Source organism: Danio rerio, chromosome 12 (genome assembly GCF_052040795.2).
Source record: "Danio rerio strain M-AB ecotype USA chromosome 12, GRCz13ab, whole genome shotgun sequence".
NCBI classification, from domain to species: domain Eukaryota; kingdom Metazoa; phylum Chordata; class Actinopteri; order Cypriniformes; family Danionidae; genus Danio; species Danio rerio.
In genome coordinates, this window is record NC_141032.1 from 31787433 (window position 1) to 31811576 (window position 24144).

Sequence of the window (24144 nt, forward strand, 5' to 3'; positions counted from 1 at the left end):
ATATTTTACAAGATATGTTTCATGATATTAGTATTCAGCATAAATGGCAATTTAAAGGTTTAACTAGGTAATTAAGCAAGTTAGGGTAATTAGTCTTATCATTGTATAACAATGGTTTGTTCTATAGACAATCTAAAAACAATATTGCTTAAGAGGGTTAATAATACAGACCTTGAAAGGTTTTTTTATTATTATTGTTAAAAACTTTTATTCTAGCTGAAATAAAACAAATAAGACTTTCTTCAGAAGAAAACATATATTATAGGAAATACTGTGAAAAAATCCTTCATTTGTTAAACATCATTTGGGAAATATTTGAAAAAGAAAAAAAAAAAATGACAGGAGGGCTAATAGTTTTGACTTCAACTGTAACTGAGGTCAGCTAGTAGAAACAAGAAACAAAGACCTGAATCTTGAAAACCAGAGGGGTTACACTGCTGCTGTTAACACAAAAGTGAGTGAGGTTTAGTGGACTGAGTGAAACAAATGCTATTTAATAGAAAAAAGCCATTTTTTTCTTTGAATCAAGGGGTTTCAATTGGTGCCGTGACTCTGATTGAGGAAAATGCTAGGAAAAATACCTTCGTCTGTTAAACATCATTTGGGATATATTAGAAAAAAAAAATCAAATGAGAGCTATTAATATTGCCTTTAACCCTATGTATTTTTTCTAACTGTCATCAGTTCAAATAACACATCCTCAGGCAGTATGCAATTTGAGATGCACAATATAAACTATACATAATGCAAATGAATTATGTATATGAGGAGCAGAGAAATGTGTTTCAAGCTAGCATTTGTCGTCTAATCATTGCTTACATACTCTGTTTAGCACTTCATCTTTTATAACTTTAGAAGGTTTTTTGGCCAAATATACTCAAGGACAGGTAAAACCGAGCACTCACACAGCTGCATTAAACTTTTATAAACTGTAAGCTGATGAAAATGTAATGTGATGCACTTACTGCCTCAAATGATGGCCTCAACATGTTCTGTAGAGTATAGGGTCCTTGTCAAGTTATCCAGGGATGAAGCTAATGTAAATCTTAATTATATATTGCAAATTAATTCTGAGCTTGAATTATTTGTTTTAATGCACCTAGTAGTCATGTTATTGGGGTGTGTGAATTAATGTTTGCTACAGGCTGTGTATTTCCTGTGTGCTAAACAATATTCAGTAAAAGGCTGGCTTGGGACAGGTTGTTTAAATGGCACAAGATATTTCTATTTTGTTCATAACTTAACAGTATTGTGTTTGTATTTTGTAACCTTTTTTTATGCTCAGAGGCTTGTTTTTTTTTTTTTTTTTTTTTTTTTTTTTTTACAATTGCTGCGAGTAATTACCATAGTTTAAGTAGAACAAGTTTTGTTTTGGTGCTGCAAAAAAATTAATAAATAAATAAATAAAATTTGAAAAAAATTAGAAAAAAAAAGTGTTCACCTGTAGAAAAAAAAAATCATGAACACAGAATCGAACCAATTCATACATTTAAAGCAGTAAATTGGAATGGCTTTACACTGTTTTCTACGAAAGAAAGAGGTCTTTTTTTGTTTTTCTATTTTGCTATTTGTCAAACTGGGAATTGAAATGTTTCCATCTGGCAGAGTTGAAAACTGACTTCATTTGCTATTTGATTCACTGAACTTTCTTTACTTCAACTTTTTAAATGTCAGCCTGAAAATAATTCATCAAACTGGGAATATTTTACTTTAAAGCTGCTATTTTCACAGGCAAATAAGATGCTTTGTGTATCGTCAATATTTTATTGATTTATGTAGCACTGCTTTACACACTTTAAAACCAAGCAACTTTGTTTTGGTCAGCAAGGCAAATCTACATGAACAAAGTTTGCACAGGATTTTTAAACAGACTCCAAAATAATGCAGATTATAACTTCAAATAGTTTATACTGGAATAACTGGCTTTAATCTGCCACATTTTGTAGATAGGTTTTTTTTACTTATTAACAATGTCCATCATTATATTCATTCATTTTCTTTTCATTTAATCCCTTCATTAATCAAGGGTCACCACAGCGGAATGAACCGCCAACTTATGCTTTACACAGCGGATGCCCTTCCAGCTGCAACCCATCACTGGGAAACACCCATACACTCTTAATCGCGAACATACACTACGAACAATTTAGCTTACCTAATTCACCTATAGCTCATGTCTTTGAACTTTGGTCTTTGGAAACCGGAGCACCTGGAGGAAACCCACTCAAAAACAGGGAGAACCTGCAAACTTCACACAGATATACCAACTGACCCAGCAGAGGCTCGAACCAGCAACCTTCTTGCTGTGTGACGACATTGCTACCCACTGCAGCAGCGCGCCACCCTTATATCTTTTTTCTAAAAACAAACTATCACAGGGTGTTCACCAGTAGAAAACAAAGAGCATGAACACAAGATAGAACCAATTTATGATTTTGAAACAGTTGAGTGTTTGTGGACAAGCTTTACACAGTTTTTTTAAAAGAAAAAAGAACCTATAAGCAAGTGAGATATGGCCTTTTTGTTTTTCTTGTTTTGCAGTCAAACCAGGATTTTAAATGTTTCCATCCGGCAGCATTGGAAACTGGCTTCATTTGCTATTTGATTCACTGGTCTTTCTTTACTTCAACTTTTTAAATGTCAAAACTTTAATTTTTATTAATTACTAATTCACAAGACAGTGAAAGTAAATTGGTGTTTCATCAAATTGAGAATATTTCTCTCACTTTAAAGCTGCTATTTTCACAGGCAAATTAGATCCTTTTTGTATCGTCAATATTTTATTGATTTATGTAGGACTGCTTTACACAGAAGTCACTTTAAAAAAAAAGCTGCTTTGTTTTGGTCAGCAAGGGAGATCTACATTGAGGAAAATTTGCACAGGAACTTCAAACCGAACTCCAAAATAATGCAGATTAGAACTCCAAATAGTTTATACTTGAACGACTGGGTTTAATCCGCCGTTTTTTTCTAAATAACTGAGTGCACCTCCAGTAGATTCACTCATTAGCAATGTCCAAAATCATATATTGTTTTTAACTGCATGCAAAGTAAATACAAAATTCACTCTAATACACACTATTAAATGCTAATTTATCCCACCTTATACTGCGTCATCTGACATAATTACAGCTTGACTGAAATTACTAAAAAAAAAAAAAAAAACATGAGGTGCTTTTTAGACTGTGATTTATTGATTTCCCTTAATTTTTATGCCATACATGCCATCTTAAGCTCTTAACTGGCTGAGTTGTTTCCTTGGTAACCAAGTACACTAACTAAGCTTTTGCTGAAATGGAGGAAGAGTCATCATTTATGTACAAATTCTTATAACTAGTGCTGTCAATCGATTAAAAAAACATTAACTAATTAATTGCACTTTTTTTTATTAATCCCGATTATTCACAAATTAAAATAAAATACTGAAATGTAATTTTGGCTATTCAAGTGTAAAATTGATGTAAACGCAAGACAAAAACTATTTAAATTCAAAATATAATTTATTTTTAGAATTTTTGTTTAACTTGTAACACAGATTTCTTCATGTAAACAACACACCCACAATAAACTATCAAGATCCTGGCTTGACAGTCATATTTATTACAAAAATAAAAACACAGGCATGTTAGTGCTATTTGAATTTCAAAACAATCAATGCCAATAAAGAACAAACTGATTTCCAAGTTGTATTCTAAGTGGACTGCAAAAAAAAGGACCTTTTCTTTTGAATAATGTAAGCTGAGAGTGCAACGCAATCTCACGGCAATTTGTAATCTTTTTAATTAGTGGCTACTGACAATGACGTTTAGACAGGTTTGTTGCTAAGAAACGCACGCACTCGCACGCACACAGACCAGGGCCATGCACAGGGGGGTGGCCTGGTGGCTAGAGCCACTGCCCCTCTGCCCTCACTGGCATACGCTTTCGTTACATTTAAAGAGGAAACATGTCAAACTTAATGAAACATTGGAGGGCTCATGCTGAAAGGCAGAGGAATGCGCTGTCTTTGACAGCTCATGCCAAACATTTTACATAAGACACTCATACTCAGTTTTTAATATGATTAAGATAATACTCATGTAAGCTGCGATTTTTGATTATCTTGAAGGACCACCGAGTCCTTCACGCCATGCGGTATCAAATTCCATATGGTTTTACAATTCCTTTAAATTAAAAATATCAATCCCTGGGACTTAGAATTGCCTGTAGTGAAGTTGAAACACTGAATTCAAGCTCATCTTCTGACAAAACCAAGTTTATCCTCAAACTGAAAAAAGATGTCTGCAAAATTGTTGCAAACAATGTATGTGTTGATTTTGAACGAACATTAAATTCAGTAATGTTTAACTTAATTTGTTTGTTTAAATTCAGCCCAAATAAATTGTTTACAACCACTTAACTTAAAAAAAAAATAGTAAATCCAAGGAATCATCTTTTAGTATTTTTTTTTTCAGTGCACCAGAACATCTTGCTTAAACACAACATGATTCAATTAATCAAAATCCTTTGTTGATGCTGGAAAATACTGCTTTGAAACAATTATATGAGTAATGCCAACCTTAAACCCAGCCCTAAATTTCACCCCTCTGTAAAATCTGATTGGTTGGTAGCGGAGTTGCTTAACGACCAACAAGGGTGATTCAGGAACATGTCCTACTTGGCCAAATCACATTAAGCTTTATGAAACACATTTCCTTTTGAATCCAGCAAATTAGGTTTAAGATGAGCAACATCCGCTGCATATCGGCAAACAACATGACCTAGATCTCAAAGCTCAGAACTGTATCATTTCTGAAAACAAATTGAGAAGGACTGTCTGAATTAGGAAACCTCAAGCCCTCTCGTGTGCTGTCATTGGGTGGCGGGAAGCTATGGTAAAGGCAGTACTTCTTTACTAGTCTATGAAAAAAAGCAGCAGATGAAACATTCTGGAGTGGAAAGATAGCAGCGAGTTGTAAGTATAGGTGCGCTATAGTTATTTATTCTCTCACCTTGCATCTGTCTCTTTCCATTTTCTCTTCGAGCACTGAACAAATCAGATGAGCAATTCCTCCACTACCCTCTAGAGTGAAATGTGATTCAGCAGTGGGCAGCAAGGTAGTGTATAGCATGTGCCTGCCCGTGTGAGATGAAGCAAGCAGCGTGTGATGTATTGCTAGCAGGTGGCCTGGTTTTAGTATGCACAAAGGCAGGACGGAGAGCAGAGTATGTGCATGCCAGTCTCAAAGTCTCTCTCTTCCTGTCTCTTTCCTCCCTTTCCCTTGGCTCTGCTCCCAGCATATGGCTCAAAGATGGGCATCCACAGGGCACGCATTAGGACCCACTGACACATAAACCAACAGGCCTGATGCAAGACTGACCACACTGACCTTTTTCTGCACCAGACGACTGTGTCCAGTACTTGCTGTTTATTGCTTGTGAGCATTAGCATCAGTGCAGAGGCCATTCAAGTGGGCGAGGTGATAATATTAGCGTTAATGAATCAAATGAATGGCGTCACGGTGGTGCAGTAGGTAGCACGATCGCCTTACAGCCTAAAGGTTGCTGGTTTGAGCCTCGGCTGGGTCAGTTGGCATGTCTGTGTGGAGTTTGCATATTTTCTCTGTCAGGGGCGCTGCTAGGGGGGGAAAGTTAGGAGAATTCTTAGAGCCCACACAGTTTTAGGGCCTACATAGATATTAGTAGGGGCGTAAATGACCCTAGACGAAACTTCTGACCTTCATTGACTTCTAATTGTTTTTCCTGCTACAGAAATCAGTGGCTACAAGTTTCCAAGGTACACAAATTATCTTCTTCGGTGTTGACATTGAGTATGTTTACATGGACACCAATAATTCGATTTTAATATGATTAGGACAATACTACAGGGGTTTTCAAACTGTGGGGTGTGCCCCACCAGGGGGGTGTCAGCACCTATTAAGGGACATTGAGGTGTGCACTCGAGTATATTATGATGACGATTTTTAATGTGTTCACTAGATGCTCCACATGTAACTATCAGGCACCTGTAAAGTTAATGTGTTTAAGTAAAACATATACAAATAAAATGGACCGGGTGCTTTTTAAAATGAATGACGGTAAATAAAAGTCAAACTGGTGCGCCGTCTGACAAGAAGTGCCCTTCTGAATCAAATCAGCAGGATGCCCTTCTAGATCTTTCACTTACTTTGGAGACACTACTGACTACGTTTACATGGACATCAGTAATCTAGTTATCTGCCTTAATAGACAATAATTTAATTAAGGTGTTTAAGTGAAGTGCTTTCATGTAAGAGTTTCATGTAATTTTGGGTGACTTTAACTGCGGTTTGGCAGTTTCACTTTCACTCGTGAACATTTGATTCATGCCCCCATGACAAACTGGGGTATTACACGCAATTAAGAAGTAAGGACTGGTGAGTGTTTGGGGTGTGTGTGTCTGCGGTCCTTTACTGACAGCCGTGTGTGTGGATCTTGTCGGAAAATATGGTGAAAAGTCCTACATGACGGTAATGGTTTGATTGCAGTGTTACTTCTATAATGCCACTAATATATGCATACTCCACATGTCTTAATTCCATTTCTGTTTAGTTAAGTTGGATTAAGGTAATCAAAAATCACTGTTTAAATGGTGACTCTTAATCAAAGTATTGTCTTAATTGTATTAAAATCTATTTAAGTCTGGGTTTCTATATAAAAGTACTCAATGTTCGACTCAACCACACCATCAGGGCTCTGCAAACTTGGTTTGCAAAGCAGCATTTTCTGTATGTTTGTACATCAAAAGCAAATAGGCTTTGGCTCACACTTATTGAGAGTGGAAGATGATTTATGGTAATATGTGTCAGGAATCCAACCATGTTGTCCTTACAGAAACGAGATCAGCCATTATACTAAATCAGATAAGCTATTTATTTATGTTTCAATGTAATTATTGCTATATGCACTTTAAACACAGCAAGTAATATGTGAATGATGTTTGCACATGCATTATAATTTTGGCTCGGTGGAAAGGGGGTGTGAGTGAAATTGGCCAAACTTGAGGGGGACGTGTTTTCTAAAAGGTTGAAAACCCCTTCTATACTATATAAACAGTGATTTTTGATTAATTTAATCCATAGTTGAACTAAACAGAAATCGAATTAAGACATGTGAAATATGCCAATTTTTAGTCACATTATTGAAGTGCAGTACAAACACCTTAACTCACACCTTAATCAAATGATTACCCTAATGTAGGACTTTTGCTGCATTTTACAACATGATAGTTTATAAAACACGACTGAGTCTGAAGAACCACAGACACCTGCATCGCGAAATTCAGTTTTTTTTTCCTATGGCGTGCGGTATCAATTCCATTAAAACAACACTCTTCCAGCAGTTCATACTTGCATCCAATATCTGCATGAAATGTTCCCGAATGAAGTGAAAGTGCCAAACTGCAGTTAAATTTGACAAATTAAAAATCAAACACCCGAAATTATATAAAACTACAGAGGAAACTTGGAAAGCACGGTGACGCAATGACATTAATCGAATTATGTGCTATAATATTAATTATAACAATAATATTATTGTGTTATTCAGATTAAGGCAAATAATTTGATTACTGATGTCCATATAAATGTGGTCAGTGTGTAAAATCTTTTTAATTTGCACATGTATCAATATTTGCTTCATTAACGAGGATTACTCAAGATGCAACATTTGCATATCATGCCATCTAAAGACTAATTTTTGGAGTAGGTCACTGCTGTCGTGATAACGGATTGCATTGAGATCTGTTCGCAATCTAATCTCCATGTTATTACTGATCCAAACTCTGGTTCACTTGAAATCGTCCAAACAAACATAAAAGGTGCCAACTCTTTGGATTCCAGAAAAGAGGATTACAAGGCTGAAACTCACCAAACCCTCCGTCTGTTTCCTGCACAACTCGGGCTGATCCAATCATCCTGACACACTCTAAACAAGTGAGGGGTCACGCTCTTTGCCTCCTTGGAGTGTCTTTCGTGGGGCCCCTGGGTGCTGGTGTATTTGAGTGACACAGACTCTGAATGTGTGTGATCCTGTTTAACCTCTGTGCCCTGCCAAGTGCCAGGCTCCCTGCCCGTTTAGTATGCAGACCTATGACACTCAACCAACCACAGAGAACGAGAGATGGACTGCTGCCAGGCAATGCAGAGGAGAGGGGAAAAGGGAAGACATGAAAGATGGGGGGAAAGGGAAAGAAAACAAAAAAAGGAGAGAGAAGGATGAGGAGGCTTGTGAAATGGAGCATAAAGAGAAGAAGCCAAGAGGGCAGGAGATAAGACAAGTCAAGAGGAGAAGGAAGGAGAGGAGATGAGGACTAGGCGTTTGAGTGGTAATCAAGCTCAAGTTCTGAATTGATTCAGAGATGTCAAATTTAGATTTTTTATATAATTTTTTAAGAATAGTTTTAAGGGTTTTTTCACCTTTTAAATGTATATCAGACCCCCTAGTTTTTAGCTTTTTTTGGGAGATTAAAAATTACTGATTTTGTGGTGGTTATTCCCAGAAATTTGCAGACAATTTAGCGATTAATTAAAGCATCTTTATTTTGGTATCTTGTCAGGACAAGATCTAAAGCAGATCTTAAAGGGTAGGGATTAAGCCAAAGGAAGGTTGTATAAATCCAATTTTTATCCAAAATTTAACTTTCTCTCATATTTCCCTCCTGGAGCATCTGACATAATGTACCTCACTTAGGACATGCGTTAGGGCTTCCTCTATTCCTATTACACCTAAAACATGGATTGCCGTAAAATTCATCAATGGCAGGGAAGCGTTTTCTCTGGTTAACTGCAGGGAAAGAGTTAAATGAAAATATTTATCAATTTTATGCACATCATAATACCAGCCATACATGTAAAGCACAACTAATGTCCTTCAATTGGGTCATATGCAGCAGACATCATCCTTGAACCAATCTCCATCAATTTAAGCTGCTTGCTTTTCTGTCTGTTCCATTGCTCCATTTGTTAGATGTTTGCTTCAACTTTCGTTTGCAGTCTGACACATGTCAAACACACAAAACGCCCAATTTGCGCTAATCTAATCTTTGCCTTGACTTCACATGTAAATCATTAGTGCTTCATCCGCATCTGCTTACTGAGCAGGCTGCAAGACATTTCCCCCCACTCTCATGTAATGTAATAATTGTGAGGGCGCAGGTGAGACGTCATTTTACGAGAGACACTCAAATACATCATGTGTGCTGTGTATGCCATGTCTATAAATCATGTAAAACAATTAATTGCAAACTGAAATAAATATAATTTGATTATATGGCTTGGAATTGGATGTTTTAAGAGATTATTTAAGTTTTTTTTTCAATTATTTTGTGTTTATGTAAGAATTATTTAAGACTTTTTGATGATTTTGCATTTGAATCAGTGATTGCGGAATCACAAATAACTAGGGGGTCTGGCATGGGATCGTGGAGGACAGACAGAAAAGCATTGGGAGCAAAGAGAGGGGAAGGTTCGGCATAGGACCTAAAGCCGGGGCTCGAACTCAGGTCACTGTGAGCACCATGGTGCTATATGTCGACACACTTTAACACTAGGCTATTGACACTGACTTGATTTTCTATTTCTGAATGTTATTTGATAACATGATATTGTCAGAATGCAAAACTCTAAAAAAGCATAGTGACTGGAGAGTCCAAAAACAGATGCATGATGTTGGCCTGTAAAATGGGACTAGAATTTGCCTCAATCGTGTCTACCCCACACACGATCAAATAAATCAACTCGAGAGGAAAATTTGTGTGAGAAAAAACATCCTGCGAGTAAACTAGAGAGTGTGATGGACACCATGTTTGGTGTTATCCCAGCATAAGATAATCACAATAATCATCATGATTATATCTATTTGAAACTACTCGAGGTGAGGTGTTCAAAGATTCCCACCCTTAGAACAGGGGTTTAAATCGGAGGCTAGGGGGAGGATAAGGGATGAGTTAAGAGTTGAATTATGGAGAGGAGACAATAGGAGAAGTAAGAATAAGGAATCGAGAAGATATTGGGTTCCACAAGTCAAGAGGAGAGAGAGGAGGTGATGGTAAATGGTGGGGAATGAGACTAGGAGGTAAGGAGATGAGATTAGAGGGGATGAGAAAAGTCGAGAGTAGTGTCAAGGAGCATGGAGGAGAAGAGTTGAGAAAAGAATCGATTACAGGGAATGAAAGAAAACCATTTAAGCATGAGAAGGTGGGGAAAGTGTAGAAAAGGACACGAAGAGAGGGGATATGACAAGATGAGTCAAAAGGAAGAAGAGGAAGTGAAAGATTAGTCAAAATAGGGCAACATGAGAAGAGAACAGAAGAAATTGGATGAGAGGACAGATGGAACAGAGTAAGATATGAGAAGAGGAGCAGACCACATGATAAGAGTTATGATCAAGAGTTGCGATGAGTAAAGAGAAGCAAGAGGTGACCTAGTATGAGACACAATCAAAATGAGAGGAAATGAGAAGAAGAGGAGAACTGAGGAGATTAGAGGAGAGATGAGACAAAATAAGGAAACAAGATAAAAGTAAAGAAGTAGAGACTAGATGAGAGGAGGTGAGGCTGAGTGATAAGAGATTTGAGGCTAAATGAGATGCCAGGTGAACGTAAAGGCCCCAGTATACTTCAAAAGAACTTCTTTATCATTTTTTGTTTGAGGTAAAAAAAAAACGCTTGATCAGATGTAAATCACCGAGCACTACCACAAACTTAAGCGGTCAGCTGGTAAGCGCAAAAAGGAATGGCGCCATATCGCCCTGTAGTGTTTGTTTTAAAGACGAAATGCAGCTATACATAATTTGTGATCTCCAAAACTGTATAAAGGGCTACGTTTTCAGGATGAGCCTATGACCACCGTGATGAAGTGACTTTGACTTCTTCATTGCCTATACATTTCAGCTGTTTTATTTTGTGGTTCTATTCTATGAAATGTCTAGCTTTTTTAAATATTTTTTTTTCTCTTCTCTTTCCCTGATGCATTACGTTTTGATGTTAATTGAAACCAGTGAGATCAACAAGACCTGTTTTCCATGAGAATTGCCACCACGGCGCATTACATCTTTTTCTATTTGCCACAGACAGACACTGAATGACACTGCTAGTGTGCGCAAACTCAGAAAATATGTGTCAAAATGAGGTGGCACAACAAGTAATTTCAACTCTGGTACTCGACTCTCCAGTGTATTCATGTGGCTAGTGTGGCTGTTTTTGATGCCTGACCCCTGTAAAATGAGAAACTAATCTGGTGGAAGTAATCAAACATCATAGAAGATGGAATTCCAGAACAAACCCACTAATTAATCGCCACAGACCAATGGGAGCTCAAAGGTGTTTAAGAGCCAAAAGGAACTCCCTCAAAAGTTTGCTTTGTGTGAGCTGTTTCAAACTGCCAACAAACTCAACTCAGATTTTGTTCTAAAAGACATCATTTCAGTTCCTTCCTTGATTTTCTTTGAAATATACTGGGTCTTAAGAGAAGAGGAAAGAAGTTGGGAGGGGAGCAGATTAAACAAGCTGAGAAACCAGAACAGGAAAGGTTGAAAAGGGGAGATGAAAGGAGGTGGTAGGGAAGGAGGTTAAGCACTGCAAGGTGAGACAAGATGAGAACAGATGAGAGGGGAGGAGATGAGATGAGAGGAGAAGAGACAAGATAGGATAGGCGGAGAGCAGAACAGACCAGCCTATAAGGGAGCAAAAGGAATAGCCCTTGTTGCTGTGCTCACTTTCTCTCTTAGTATTGTTCCTTTTCCCTCCTGCCTGAGATTTTCATTAACCAACAGCCCTGTGATTTATGAGCAGGAGCCCAGCTGAAGGTGGGGGAGTGAAGCCAGTGTGCATATGCACTTTTGCAAGCACACAGACACACCGTTCCTCTGCTCAAACGCACACAGATGCGCTGCTAAAACATACCCAGAAACACAAACACACATTAATAATATACTTCATCTGATATGCATCAGTTGCCTTCGTTAAATGGCTCTTTCGCAGTGGGCAGCTGCAATTACCTTCTCTTCCTTTTGATGACAAACTGAAGAGGAGATTTAATCGAGAGCACACACATTTGACGCATCAATCTGTCCGAGTGGCACACTTTAGACAAATTTGAAGGTGAAGGATGTCATTCTAACTGCTGTGACATAACTTCCAGCATCTTCCATCTTTTAGTTGGGTACCCCAAAAACCACACTACTGGTTGAGCCGCTGTTATGATCAGCCAATTGGAATTCTGTTTGGAACCACTAGTGCCACACAAATTACACACTTCACCTTTATGCTGCAATCATTTTAGTGAGAGAGCAAATTATGTACTCAGACTGTAAAGCCCATCTTACATGTTTTCAACCAACATCTACCCTGTTTATGCACATTTGAACTGTACTTGTAAAAAAACACAGTTGCTTTAACAAAACACAAACTTGGCAAAATGTACTGTCTGAGCAGGCCAAGCTGATTAGTTGGCCGACATCTGGAAATATTAGAGATTATCTGCGTCGACTGGCATCTGCAGAGTATGAAGCCTAAGAGTGCACATTTCCTGTTTTGAAATATTTACGTTTAGTCAGCTGCTGTATTTATGTCAACATTGTATTCAGTGGCATTTTATTTTATATAAAATTGCCAGTTCTGCAAGCTATTATTGATGATTGATGATAATATTTGTTCTATTTCTGATAAAATGAATAATTAAAACCGTTCAACCTCAAATTTGAAAGTCATACATGTCATTTTAATTATTTAATAGGCTTAAAATGTAAATGATCCGACTGCTGTTTTTGTTTATCATACATTAGTAACAATGACAAAACAAGATTATCTTTTGACTTTTAAATGATATTCATTTACAAAAATCCTCACATAAATCCAGCGTAATTATTGTCATGTTTAGTTTTGTTTGTTTGGTATGAATAAAGGAGGCTGGCAGCTTTTTGTTTGAATGAAAGCTTAGTTAAGCCTATTTTCTGTATTATTTAATTTTCTACATACTTTACATTTAAAACCATTTGTATAGAATATGATATGTACAAAATAGGTATGTTCCGATCAGGTTTTTTTGCCCTCGAGTTTGAGTCATTTTAATTTAAGTATCTACCAATACCGAAACTCGATCCAATTCTTCTATAATGCATAATAAAGTACAAAGAATAGCAAAAAAACAGATCCACACTCTCAGAAGTAAAGATACACTAGCTGTCACTGGGGTGGTACCTTTTCAAAAGGTACACATTTGTACTTAAAGGGTCCATATTGGTACCTCAAAAGCATATATTAGTACCTAAAATTTCTAAGAGGAACACTTTTGTATTTTAAAGGCACTAATATGTACCCTTCTATTTTAGAATCTATTAATGTTTTAAAACAATAAGATTTGATTTACCAAAATCACACAATTGCCAATTTCACATCTGTCACATCCATAACGCAAAGATGTCACATCCATAACAGAGCTTTTTTCTGATAAAAAATAATATCAACATCAAATAAATAAAAAACAAAATAAAATAATTTATTTTGGGTTGTGCACTTTAATTCACAGAATTTCTAGTATGTTATATACTGTAAACCTCTATGACCTCTAATATAAATGTTTATTTTCCTCATTTAAAATATAAAAAGTGTTTACAGATTTATATTTTCTGCTTATAATTCTGTGGTTAGTTGTTTTGGAATATGTGCACAGATGGTTAATATAAGGTTAACATCTACTTTATTTATCTAATTTATGTTTTGAGATTTTACTACAAATGTCAGTAAAATCGTGATCGGATCTGGACATCCCTAGTACAAAGCATACATATAAATATCTATTCTCAACAAAATGTATTACATTATTTTATATTACATTGTACATTGATTGTATTATACCAAATAAAAGCAAACATGTTTGCTGACCACTTGCACAGAGCCGGAGAGAGAGAGAGAGATACTTTTGAAGGGCAGAAACAATGTTGTGACTTCCTGGAGGGACATTTGAAAGCTTCAGTCCTGACACACAAAATGCAGCGTCAGACTGATGGACCTGTTTTTCAAAATGGTTTCCACCAGAGCGCAGCACTCCTACTCGACATATTTATCAAAAATGTTCTGCTCTGAGGCATGTTGTGATTTTCGCAAAGCTAGCTCCACACTCTAACAAAAACAGCCGTTCAGGACTAGAGCGTGTGAGTGACACAGGCGGATACGCCAGGGAGATTGTGTGTCTGCGTTAGCCTGCCAGTCCTGAGGAGACAAATCGAGTTAATTAGCTTGTGCTTTTTCAAACCTCACACCTGAAGTAGCTGTTTGCTTTTGTTCAGCATAATGCCTGCTATGAGTCTGCATGGGGAGCAGCACAAACAGCCCTTCCTGTTCCCTTAATCTTGCTCTACATGGAGTGTTCCTATTCCACCTGAGCTCTCAGGTCTGTATGTTCGCTCACAGCTGAGATGAAACAGCGGCTCCGAGACGATGTTTGCGAGCAAACAAATTATTTGAGGGAAAAATGAGATCTGTTCCTCAATTACACATCCATCCCCCTTCAATCTGCTGCCACTGGAAATTGGTTTCCTTTTCATATTGTTCATATTCACATGAGGAGAGCAGCTTGAAGGTTTTGAAGCACATTAGTCACGTGATCGGACATGGTTTTTGTTCAATTTTGCTCTCTTTACTGTTACGCTGAAGCCTCTGATAGAGCACCTATTATTTCCATTTGCTTCTTGTGAAGTAAGTGAAATCCAATTGGATTGTGGTTCAAAGTCTTATATTTTGGTGTATTTTGAGAGCTGTGATTGAAGCATTAGGTTTGAAATAATGTTCATGTCCTAGAGCCATGTTTAGTTTTGTTTTCTGCACTATTTTTATGTCTCATAGTCTCTTGTAGTGTTCATTTATTATTTTCAATTGCCTGCTTGTGGTGAAATTGCATTGCAATTATTAAAGGTGCCATTGATCGATCAATCAAAATTCCCTTGAGCTTTTGACATATAAGTGGTTTTATAAAACTTTCTTGTTAGTCTGAAAACATTATATATTAAAACTATTCAGTCAAAAGAGTTGTGGAATGTGGCTAAACCTCACCACCACAGAAGATCACTGATATCTGCTTCTACGTCACTGCATATTTAGCCCGTCATCTAATTTACATAATAACAAAAAAGTAAACAAAGTTCTATGCAGAAACCAAACTATAAACACGGCTTTAAATACAAGACATTGTTCCATGCCATGTCTTTGACACAGCCAAAAACATAATCTGCATTAGCATCGTTCTGGTCCCGACATTAGGATAGAGTGGATGAACTACCTAGCAGGCATAGGATGTCCGCATGACATCAGATAGATGTTGTACCCGAACGTTGTGGAGATGTTGAATTTTGTTTGGAAAAGAAAATGGGGTTGACATCAGAACCCATCGTCCAACTTAAAGACAAGCAAATATCAACACCTAAACCCTGGTTTTTACCTCTGCGTTGTTTGTGTTGCTCTGCGAAAAGCTAGTTGGAAGTTTCTTCGTGGGTGTTTTGTTTTTCTGGAGGCTACTTTAATGTACAAGTAGCTCAAACTCGCTCATTTTGGGGTTTGAACTGGCGGACGTGCAACAGTTTTATTCATAAGGTAAACATACTACAAAAATTTCCATCTAGAGCTACTTCACAGGACTCAACACTTGCAAACACTCGCTTCAATGTCAGCGCTACCAAGCCAACCAATCACAGAGCTTGCGATACACGTCATTGAGATGTGTAGTTACATAGCCACGGCGCTACACTCGTCAACGCTACCAAGCTGACCAATCACAGAGCTTGCAATACACGTCGTTGTGACCTGTAGTTACATAGCCACTGCATGGGCTATGCAACCATTCACATACTTTTGACGCAAAAGTATAAATCAGCGTTAATGTTGTTACAGCTTGACATTGTGTGGACGTCACTACTAAGACGTTTATCAGATGCCATACTTGACGAATAAAAGTCAATATTTGACATCAATATGATGCTGGTTTAAGATGTTGGCTCAACGTTGGATTTTGGTTACTTTCCAACATAACCTAAAATTATCCCAATATCATGTGACGTCATGATTGGGCATCAAAATAACATTGTTCTTAGACACTGGCTAGATATTGAATGTTGGTCACCTGACGTCACAACTTGGCTTGGGCCAGTATAAGACTCTGACGATATGATAAGCTTGGATAAAAATATCATGGTTTCACGGTTTTGCAGTATTGTGATAACCGTGTTTAAAATAAGTTATTTTTAAATGTTTGGATAAAAAACAAAAACTTTGTTCCCTTTTGAACACAGTATATTTTATTTTGAGAAACATTTATAATATTTTGGAACAGTAAACTTGTCAGGCTAAATGAATCTTTGAAATCTACTGTCTTCATTTGTTTCTGAAACAGAATTTTTTACATTTAAAATGGTCATCTTTTCTGCTGGAGATACTGTTGTCCTAAGACACAAATACAAAAAAGTAAATAAAAAACATTCACATACCTCAGGAACCGTATTGAAGAAAACTTTGACGGTTTTAAAACCTTGACCTTTCCAAACCGCGGTCTACCTTGAAAACGATAAACGTCCCATGCCTAGTCACAACATAAATCTAACCTAATATTAACTTCTTATGATGTTATGTGTCTGCCGTTTGCTGTTTCTAACGGTGTCAGAAAGAACTTGGTCCTTTTTTTCCACTTCATCTTATCACAGATTCATTTACAAACAAGGACCTTCTTTTTTTTTTTTTTTTGAGAAAATAAAAAGACATGCTGCTGCAGCTGTTTTAAATGTGATAGTAAAGAAACAGTTTTTATAATTATCAGTATTTAAAATGACTTAAAAAAATGGGTTTTGTGTCTTTTTTTTATATTTAAAAATGTAGTTCATGAGCCCTTTAACCTTCTGGCTTTTACTGTACATTGCGACTTTTGAGTTGTGCTTGAAACATTGGGCTTAAGTTATTAATTTTTCATAAGCACACAAGGAGAGCAGCTTAAAGCTCCTGGAGCCCATTAGTCACATGATCTGACATGCTTCTATTCATTTTTTTTCTCCTCAGTCCTATGCTAAACTGTGTTGAAGTGTGCTTTTATTAATTCCTTTTGCTTGCTTGTGGATAAAGAAAAATCCAACAGAATTGTGGGTAAACATCCACCGGTAACTCTTCTTGCAGCTTTTATTTAGTACATTTGGAGAGTCCTGCTTGAAACAGTGGACTTGATTTGTTCTGGTATTAGTTAATGAAGGAAGACATGTTTTTCCTACAATGTGCAATTTCGTGTAGCTCCTCTATTTGAGTGGAGACGAGAGGTGATAATCACCAAATGAGACTAGCTTCTTCTCATTTTCTCTTTGAAACACACACACACACACAGACACACACACACACATATGCAAACTCCCCGCGGCTCCATTTACTCTTTCTATTTCCAGCTTTCTATCTGTTTCTAGCAGAAAATCAGGGTAAAGCCGAGTGCCAGCAGCCTTTACTGCAGCCATCAGTTCACAGCTGAACTCACTGCAGCAGCCGCCCATGATCCCGCTTTCATTTCTGCCTCTATCTGATAGGCCACACTCCACCGCAGCCAGTTCATATAATTAACCTGTCAGTGGGATCAACCTGGGTTAGACTTAGCTGTCCAATCTCATATTGAACCCAAACGTTCTCACAGCTTCATCCAACCAAAGAAGGACACTTTAATTTCTAAGACCATCCCTGACCTGTTCTTCTCCTCGCTCTACAGCTTATGCTGCAATTATTCTATTAGTCAATAATCCAATAATCTATTAATATTGCTTACTGTTAATCTTCAGTGGAATGCTGAACAACATCTTTGTGTTGTGTTCTCTTTGTTATTGATCAATAAATTCTGCTGGATCAATAGGTTCAAATAATAAATAAGATACAATTTGGTCAATAATAATTGATGAAACAATTTCTATCTTTATAATTCAGGCCACAGCTCTGTTGTTTCCTTTGCTCACTCTAATAGTGGTTAAATGTGAAGTGGGTTATGCTGGTATTTTCCTAAATATACTCTTCAAAAATACAGATGAATTTATCAGTAATTTCTATATATTAAAACATTTCTTTTAAATCATTATAAATTGTTCACTAGCATTAAAAGGCAATTATTTTAGAATTATCAAAGCTACATTATTATTAAAATGCTGTTAAAACAGTTAAGTATTGCTTTAAAATACAATTAAATTTTGTAATAGCAAAGCTTTAATGTGACGTAATAAACTAACATGCTCATTTGGTTCTCAGATCAACTTTTCTTCTTATTTACGTACCATAGAAATGTGAAACTTTTTTCAGGATTTAGTTAAATTAATTATTTTGTGACATTATCAATGTCTTATTGACAACATTGTTTATCAATCTAAGGCATTCTTGCTAAAAAAAAATTTTTAAAAATTATAAAAAATGTAAAAAATCATATGAATGTGTAAAACATACAGGTTACGCATGTAATGATTAGAAAAAATATGCACCCAGAGAAACCCATCTTTCATAAAACCAAAATAAAACTTCTGGCACACTTAAAGGGCATCTATTTGACCCCTTTTCAAGATTTAAGATTCTTTTGTGTCTCCAGATTGTGTCTGTAAAGTTTTAGCTCAAAACACCCATCAGATTATTTATTATACCTTTCTGCTCTGAACACAATGTAGTCGTTTTGATTGCCTGTGCCTTTAATGCTTGTTCTCCCCGCCCACTGTTCCCACGTGCCTGTCAGACTGTGCCTCAATCTCTGGCTGCATCAGATAAACAGTACAGTGACAGACATGAAGAAAATACTACAGTAAAAACTTTCCTAATGATTATTTGATGTATTTGTTGTGGAGATAATTCAAGCCTTTCTGCTTCATTGAGTCACACACAATGTCATTACAAAGTTCATGCAGACACAAAGACACACACACACAGTGTGCGCGTTTAGCTTTGCACTGTTTTTTGCACGGCAAATGTAATACGCGTTAATATCCACTGCTGTATGGATATCCATTATTTTAATATACAAGATAAACTTGATTTAACGTCCATAAACTGGGATTGAAGCATCTTCTTTTATAATTGCACTGACAAGCAGCTGTGGTGATGAAGACAGCAAAATCGCTGTAATTTATAACAAACATGCACTATCTTAAAAACGTGTAAACGTATAAAACTCATTCTTGAACACATATGATGATGATTGATGATCACAGCGAGCTGAACAGATCTTTTAATTCCAGTTGCTTTGCGCACGTCCTGTTTTGTTGATATGATTATACGTGTTACTACGGACACATGTTAATACATGGCTATCAATCAATTCGCTGGGTGGGGAAACCGCACTCCTATGTCTTGTTGTGGTTGGCCTCAAATGGTAGGGATTTGAATCATATTTTAATGCAGGAAATTAAAAAAAGAGACTTATTGTCTTTATATCACTCCAATACGACTGTGGACACACTATACCTACACACAGTTCTGTCCAAGCAGCTTACAAAAGATGATTTTCATCATAGGTGCTCTTTAAAGCATTGAACAGGGTTGAAATCTAATAACAGTGACAGATCCAAATAAAATTACACAACATAACCTTATTCTAGAAACTCAAAGCTATCAATTCACTATTTAATAGAGATATTTATCATTGCAAAATCACTTATAGTAAACTAAATGTTCAAAGTTTTCAATTAAATTCCAAAGTACAACCATTGTTTCTACACCAAACTAGTTTCAGTGTTTATAAATAACAATGCGATAACACTGTTTCCCTTACACCATAAATCCAAACATTTATTGACAACTTTCATTAAAGTACTTCCATTTTCTTCTATTATTAGGTTTTACAGCCGTTCTCACTTGGCCAGGACAAGATGACAACCCTAGTAGACAAACTCGACCTGCAATATGGGATGTGGGCGAAGCGTGATTGTTTGTAATGGGAATGGTGTGATCTGAAGCGTACATGAGCACCTATGCGAACAAGTGGATGCCATTACTTAAGAATGCAGAGCGAAAGAGTGACAGGCGTCAAGGGACACGGCACAGCCCAGACGTGTACAGGACAGCCAACAGAGGCGGGAAATTAGCGAGTGAAAACAGATCCAATGAGGCGTGAAGGAGCCTCTCCTCTCATTCGCTGGCAGTAAATGAAGCTCTTCCTCAAGCCTAACTTCAGTCACGAGGCTCCAGGGCCCAAGAGGACCAATGAATGAAACGCCCCGACAGGCAGACAGGGGGAAAAACAGAAGTGAGCCTCTGTAGGGACAAAGTACAAATGTGTTTGTTTGGCAACCATGTTTGCACTGATGGTGGATAGATATGAAAAGCCGTCCCCGTTGAATCTTCAGCAGGGTTGGCTAATGTACATCAGGGCTTTGTGTGTAATAGCACTCACGGGGGAGATGCAGCTTAACTGCGGCTATAAACACGAGTGGAGCAATCGCGCATAAACGTACAGGCAATCGCGCAATCAAAACCTTGATCTCTAAAGAAGGAAAAAATGCATATCTGTGCAGTTGTGCACATAATCACGGGCGCTTTCTGACGCACATTATGCTTATTTATTGCCACTGATTGGCTATTACACGTTGCACTCATCATTATGCGGCCGACAGCGAAAGCTCTAAACACAAACAATGCAGAGCTGGAAGCAATTTATATCTTCCTTATCATGCTCATCATTGCAGTTATGATTGCTATAACCTTTAGGGGCATATGGGGGGGAGAAGCCTGGTACTTGTTTTAATTACATCCACAGGGAGTTTGGTTAACCACTTTAACTATCGCTGCTTTCTGTACCATTTTTACTTTCACCTCCAGACACAGGAAATTGGTAGACCTTTCATTTATTTCTCTATATGTCGTAATTTTCATAAGCAGACAGACAGAAAAAAAAATCGACAGGCACATTCTGTTTGCTTGAATATTTGAGGAAATCATCTGCCATTCCTAGTAGGTCGTCAGTCTGGCATGTGGATGACAAATGGCAGACACAATGATAGGCTTGTCGTTCATACCGTATGACGTGTGCATGTGCGTGTACCTTGCTTGTGTTGGCAACAACAATTCTTCCATCACTCAGCCTGTTTGGAAAACAGGACAACGCTTTTTCTGTGATTCACCCAGATAAAAACATTTTCTTCAGCAACCTTGATGAACCAGGAACAACTTTGCTGTCAGCTAAAAGGGTTATTTGATGAAAATACAACTAGCTGTTTAATCAAAGTAAGTGTATATCAATATTTGCTGAATGACTGAATAGACATCACAATGCAATGAGTCAATGCAGTACATCCTTTTCAAATTTTAAGCTTAAGGTTGGGCTTATGGCTAAAATTTGGGCCACACAATCATTATCATCAAACTGTTTCTCTCTGATTTTATGGAAATACCTTCCATGACTAGAAAAGGATGTTGATCCTGCAGATGTTCTACTTCTGTAAAACAGCTTTGTGACCCTGCTCAAAAAAACAAAAACAACCTCCAAAAGAAGAAGAAGAAAAATAAGAGGACAAAAACATCCATTAGTGTGTGCAGCACCAGGGTCCTTCAAAGTCACAGACTAACACTGACAGTCAGGAACCAGTGGCGGATGGTGCTTTTCAAAAGTGGAAAACCACAGATGCCGCTTATCACTGGCAAAATGTGTACTCAGATGTAGTGGCGTTTGATGTCTGTAATGCTGCTCTTAAAAGCATCTTTAGCTAAACAGCCAACGTCCACATTAAAAACTACTTAATAAAAACACAATTGACTAGGCTCAGAACTCCTTTCTTATTATCTCAATGTTTACAAATTTCACTAGGTAAGAGACACGATTACAAATACTTAAGTAAATGTGCTATGGCAGATTTTTTTTAACTGTTTCCCTTCAAGCACTCTGTGTTTGGTGGTGTTTTTAATTAAAACTGCTGTATATTTAGGAACTTGTTCTACTCCTGTCCAGCAGGGAAAATAAGTATTGAACATGTCAGGTTTTTACTCTGTCAATAATATTTTTTAAAGAAGCTGTTGACATGGAATTAAAGAAGATTTTGGTAAACATTCAAACAATACAAGCATAAAAATAAAATAAAACAGAAAAAAAAATCTGAAAAACTAGTTCCCCTTCGGTTGGGGAACTTCAGTGCCATGAATGGGAGGATTCGTATCAGAAGCCGCTTATCTGGAGAGTATTGAACGGGCCAATGAATGAAATTAATTGGCAGCGTAAGCTTGCGCAGGTGTGCGACATCTGCAATCATCTCAGCATATAAGCACACCTGAAGCCAGCAGACGCCATCCTTTTCGCTTCAGATCCTTTCTGAGTGAGTCGATGAGGGTTCCTCTTGCTGATCAGCACTTCAGAGCGAACGAGTGTGTCTCCCGGTCCAGAGTGGGTCTTCGCGGTGGCAGACGGTCGAGCTGGGTTACTCCCTTGCCTGCGGTTCTTTGGGTCCGGTCCTCCAGAGCGGTGCGTATAGTTGCAACTTTCCTAAAAGAGCAACACAGTCGTGCAGCACGTCCTTTTCAGGATGGCGCTCCGACTGTGCGTTTCTGGATGCGGGGGTTTCCTGTCTCCGGATGATGGACACGATCACTGCATTGCATGTTTGGGGGTCCAGCATGTTAATGCGGTGCTCGCGGGCGGTTCATGTCGTCATTGCGATGCCATGACCGTTGCACAGCTAAGATCGCGGCTAACTTTCGCAAGAGAGCGAGCCACCCCAGTTGCCTCCTGTTCTAAAAAAGCAGCGGGCGCTCGGGCAGATCTGAGGGTTTCAGCGGGAGCTAATCCGCCGCCCACGGGCTCGCGGACCTCTCGCTCCTCACGGCGCTCCATCCAAGCTTCGGGTGGTGAGAGTGATCCGTCTAACCAGATGGTAGCTCTCACACTCGCTGACACCGGAGATCAGATGTCCTCCGCGGCATCGGAGGGTGGGCTTTCACTGTCCGACGAAGATCCGGACCCGCTCGCCCCCTCCGGGCAGGTGAGCGCTGTCAAATCGGATCCTGAAGCGGACATGTTAGCCGTGCTTTCCCGGGCTGCTTCGGCCGTGGGGTTGGAGATGGTTTATCCCCCAGCTCCGCGGCCGGACCGACTAGATGGGTGCTACGTAGAGGACCAGAAGGCGAAGCCTTCGAAGCCTCTCGTCCCCTTCTTCCCGGAAGTGCACAGTAGGCTCACGCAGTCCTGGAGGGCACCTTTCTCTGCCCGTGCTGCGAGTGCCTCCGCCCTCACCGCCCTTGACGGCGGAGCTGCCAGGGGGTATGAGGCGATCCCGTCAGTGGAGCGCGCTATCGCGGTCAATCTTTGTCCGCGCGGCGCCTCTACGTGGCGGGGTTTGCCCCGCCTCCCGTCCAAAGCCTGTAGGTTGTCTGCCTCCCTCGGAGCCAGAGCTTATAAGGCTGCGGGCCAGGCTGCTTCTGCTTTGCACGCGATGGCCACCTACCAGCGCTACCAAGCGCAGGCGCTGGCCGAGCTGCACGAGGGCGGGTCCAACCCAAGCTTATTACATGAGCTGCGCACCGCGACCGACTATGCTCTTCGGACTACTAAGTCCGCCGCGTGTGCGCTGGGGAGGACGATGTCCACACTTGTGGTTCAGGAACGCCACCTCTGGCTAAACCTGGCCGATATGCGCGAAGTTGACAAAGTTCGCTTTCTTGACTCGCCCATATCCCAGGCTGGCCTGTTCGGCGACACCGTCGGTGAATTCACCCAGGAATTCAAGGCGGTGAAAGAGCAGTCGGATGCGATGGGCAATGTCATCTATCGGCGTGGCCGTAAGCCCGCTCCGCCCGCCGAGCCATCCACCTCCGCTGTTCCTCGCCGAGGGCGCCCGCCAACGAGTGCTGCCCCGCCCCCGCCTGCGCCTCCGGCCAAGCGGGCGCGGCGTTCACCTCGAAAGCAGGCAGCCCCTCCTGCCCAGGGCGCCGTTAAGTCCGGTAAACGGACCGCGAAGCGTCCCTGAGACAGGCCATCCGGAGAAGAGGAAACTTGCTCTTTCCCCGCTGGAGGGCGGGGCCCCGATAACAACGGTACTTTTCAGTGCCACCAAAACATCAGTAAAAGAGCACTTTTTCCCTTCCCCGGATGTGACTGCACGAGTTCTGCCAGTCCGGGACGCGCTGCCTTCCGGCTCGCAGACTCTACGTGCTTCGCC

At 39.1% G+C, this 24144-nt stretch overlaps 2 protein-coding genes and 1 long non-coding RNA gene across 14 annotated transcripts in view; 1 reads left to right on the forward strand and 2 right to left on the reverse strand.

The window, feature by feature from the left end:
- LOC147834501 (uncharacterized) overlaps positions 1-24144 on the forward strand; it is a 382782-nt gene that overhangs the window by 162315 nt on the left and 196323 nt on the right. Inside the window, exon 6 of one of the 11 annotated variants that reach the window (XR_015504241.2) lies at positions 19837-22060. The exons of 9 other annotated variants lie outside the window; for them this stretch is intronic. The gene's annotated coding sequence lies outside the window, so the exon portion shown is untranslated. Of the gene's footprint in view, positions 1-19836; positions 22061-24144 lie in introns of those variants that run through there. One more of the 11 variants, XR_015504248.2, reaches the window with a different exon arrangement.
- The window catches only part of nrg3b (neuregulin 3b), a 275221-nt gene that overhangs the window by 124141 nt on the left and 126936 nt on the right, over positions 1-24144 (reverse strand). The window lies entirely within an intron of this gene.
- LOC147841426 (uncharacterized) lies at positions 1290-9145 on the reverse strand. The gene is made up of 2 exons (XR_015504277.1): positions 5711-9145; positions 1290-2267 (listed from the first exon to the last, which is right to left on the reverse strand). It is a non-coding gene; the product is annotated as an uncharacterized LOC147841426 (long non-coding RNA).